The sequence below is a fragment of the Corvus cornix genome, chromosome 26 (genome assembly GCF_000738735.6).
Source record: "Corvus cornix cornix isolate S_Up_H32 chromosome 26, ASM73873v5, whole genome shotgun sequence".
Classification (NCBI taxonomy): domain Eukaryota; kingdom Metazoa; phylum Chordata; class Aves; order Passeriformes; family Corvidae; genus Corvus; species Corvus cornix.
In genome coordinates this window covers 847,481-851,334 of record NC_046354.1, presented here as the reverse complement: position 1 = coordinate 851,334, position 3,854 = coordinate 847,481, and positions in this window count along the sequence as shown.

Here is a 3,854-nt window from a genome sequence, read left to right as displayed (position 1 = left end):
TATGCCAGCTGAAGACGTAGCCCCTGGTCTTGCACTTCACAGTAAGAAGCTTTAAAATACAAATGAGCGTGAACCCCTTAAAATATTCCCCACTCCTGGAACTCAGGAGGAAAATCAGACTTCCCAGGCTGCGTCAAATCATCCCCCAGCTTGTGCTGCCTTTGGGGTAATCGATGACAGTACCCAAAGGGGTTTCAGGGACATATCTAAACGTGAAATACTGGCTGGGTTTTTTGGTTGGTGGGGCTTTAAATATTGATTTTTATTCCTCCACTGACACATACTGAACCAATGTTTTATTCCCAGTGGAAGGTGTCCCTGCCCATGGCAGAGGAGTGGAACTGGGGGGTCTCTAAGGTCCCTCCCCAGCCAAACCATTCTGTGATTCTACGATGTGCAAAATGAAGAGGGGTTGTTTCCCTCGGGTCTGTGTCCCTGCCTGGCTCCCACTGCCTCTGGAATGTTCTGTCCATCCCATTCCACATCTCTGCACATCGCTTACACGTCAGCTACACATCACCCACATCTCCTCTCCCCCTTGCTGATGGGATGTGTGTGAGGCGTGTGCCAGCACAGCCCCATGAGCCCCGGTGTCCTGGCAGACTCTGCTCCCCTGCTCCGGGGCACGTCCAGCCCCACACCAAACCCCTGTCCATAACAAAGGTGGGCTCCAGCAAACCCAGTTTATTTCAGCTCTGCAGCAAGAGGCAGTGCCAGCCTCCAAAGGCAGTAGCTTGGCAAGGGTCGGCAAGTAAAGACAAAGAAGGTTTGCATGTGATTGAGAAAGTGACTCTCCCTGTGAGACAGGGACTGATGTCAGACTGCCCTGGCTGCTCGACACCCCTGCTACGGCAATTCCAGAGCTACACACGGATGGAGCAAGTTGCTTCATGTTTGCTGCCCAGATGAAATAAAACTTAATTCACAGCAGAGGAGAGTGTGGCTGTGGTATTTACTGAGCGGTGCTGTGCCTGCTGAAGGGCAGCTGCTGCCCAGCAGAGCCGTGAGCCTGCAGCGTTTGTACTGAGAGGGGTTTGAGCAGGGTCGGACTGGTGACATTGGTGGCACTCGCTCTGTGACTGCAATGAGGGGATGGCCCAGCCAAGGACCCCATTTTGTCACCTTGTGCCACCAGTGACAGCAGTGACTGCAGCCTGGGTGGGGACAGACTGCCTGGTGCCGGGGGCATGGGGGGGGGGGTTAACTGAGCCCAGGGAGGCAGACAGACAGACAGGCTGAGCCCTCCCAGCTGCAGGACATCACCTGGTCAGGTCAGCTGAGAGGAGCAGCAACGGAGCCACCGCCGCACCCCAGAGCCCGTGGGTGACACAGCGGGACCCAGGGAGGGGCACTGCGGGGTCCCCTGCAAACCCTCCCTGACAAGCTCTGAGCCCTGGCCAAGAGCCTGCAGCTCCCACAGGGAGCACAGCCCACCCTGATCCCACCCTGATCCTGCCTGGACTTTCTGCAGCCCCAGCCTGGGATGTCACCTGACAAACTCCAGCTGACACCAGATTCAGCCACGAGAAGCCCCAGGCAGAGGCCAGGTATGAAAATCCCTGCAGAGCTCCAGCCTGATTTTCTACTTCCTTGTTCTGGAAGAGATCTGGGGTAACTCCCTCAAAATGGACTTGGATAAAGGAGCTCGGACAGGGCAGGGAGGTGTCAGATGAAGCTCTGCAGCCGATCTGGCACTCCCAGACCAGGAGGGACCCGAGCCCATCCTGTCACCAGAGCCTCTCCCAGCCACAGAATCAGAGAATGGAGTCACAGAATGGTTTGGGCTGGAAGAAGCCCAAAGGATCCCCTGGTTCCAACCCCCCTCCCAGTCACAACACAGAGATTGTGTCTGAACTCTGTTTCCCAAGGAGTGCCTTGAGGACAGACACCCTGAAAGGCAGGACAGGGCCAGGCTCGCTCAGCCCTGGGTGCTCTGGTTTGTCTTTGCAGGGGCAAAGGAAGAGTTCTGTGTTTTTCTCAGCTCGGCGGGGAGTGAATCTTGGTTGGGGTTCTTCTGGGAACACCTACAGTGTCTGCAAAATCACTTTCTGCCCATCCCAAGTGAAGATCAATCACTCATCTCTAGAGCAGTTAGTGCAGACTTTTCCACTGTTCATGAACTGAAGTCAACAAAAAGAAAAATTACTCTCTGTGAAACAGCTTTGAGTCTTGGCTGAATGAGACAGATTGCCTAAAGTAGCATCTATGTTTATATTTAACACAGGTTTCTTACACATCCAAAAATGCCCTCTCAGAACATGAAAATACAAGATAACATCAGGGAAGGCAACCAAACGCCTCCTCACTCCACCATTAACAGAACAATGCCAGACTGGGATTCTGCAGAAAGCCCGTCAATATCAGGTCTGCAAAAAGGCAGAATGTAAAACAAGGTCTCTTGTGGCAGGGATTTTGCTGAGAGTTAGAAATCTTCAATTTTTAAAAAGGCAGAGGGATCCGAATCAAAATTGAGCTGCCTCTCCTCCTCCTCCGTCTCATTATAATTGTCACCATCAAAAACGCCGAGCTGAGATGGCAGCTCAGCCAGGAGAGCCTGGGAACGCTCATCGCACCCGTAAATAACGCAGGAGAGAATCAGAGCGCAGCAGCTGCTCCACGGCTTTGGCGTGGCTGGTGCCGGCAGGTAAGAACAGCCCAGCATTTGCACGGTACCTCGCAGCCCTTAATTTTCTTTTCCCCAAGGTGTGGTCAGAGCTCCTGAGGTCGGCATTGTTCACGTGCCCCGGAGCTCTGCATCCCACACGGGGCAGGGCAGAGGGGAAAGGCTGAAGAGGAGCCAGCAGCCCCCGGGCAGCAGCTCTGACACAGCCTCCTCCTGGTCCACGGAGCAGCCGAGACTCAGCCAGCTTCAACCACGTGCTTCGGGCCTTGCCAGGAGATTTTTATCGTCCCAGTTACCTCAGTCTGGGTCTGGTGTTACCCTGGTGCTGTTTCTAACTCATCTTTGTCTCCTCGGGAGTGGGGCAGGCTCGGAACTCGCTGCCTGTGGGATGTGTGGCAGTCACTGCCCTGGTAAACACCACCCTGGTAACCAAAATAACTCCATCAGTGCTGGCTGCACCTCAGTCCCCGGGACTGCCACACTGAGACATCACCTTAAACACTGCTCTGAAGCCTTTCATGTCCTGCTTGACTACAGCCACACATCCCCGAACCCTTCTCTGTCCTCCACCTGCACAGAGCCCAGAGCAGCAGAGATTTTGCAGAAGGACTGAAATGATCCATCTCTGATTTTAATGCTCTGAACAGAGGTGCTCCCGCAGCAGGAATGGGGAAAGGAGCTGGAGGGGCTCCCCGTGACACCCCAAGCCTCTCCTGAACTGCACATCCCTGACCCTACAGAACAGCCCCTGGCTGGGCTTCACCTCCTCCGTGCCTCTCCAGGTGGGATGCTCCAGGTGGGATGCAGCACATGGGGCCTCTCTTTGACTGCAGCTTCAAAGGCCCCCGGAGGAGGTGATTTTGCCTTTGGAGGTGTCACTTACAGACACAGAAACAGAAATTACTGGTTGTTCCCTTCAAAGCCTCAGATTCCAGACTGTCAAGCAGCTGCTCTGTGCACATCCCTGAACTCAGCCAGTGCTCACTCGGCCAGAGGAACAAAGCCCCAAATTAAAAATTATTTCTCTAAACCCCATACAAAAGGCTGTGGGTGTTACTTTAACACACCCCACCAAAACCAGGGCCCATACACACAAATATTTGATACCCACGGCAGAGCCTGGATGGCCCCAGCTCTGCAGAAACCTGAACGTGACACCAGCCGATCCAGGCGAGGCTCCGCTCGAACCTGAAGTTGTTTTCTTTGGATTTGAGCGGGCACTGCCGGGCAG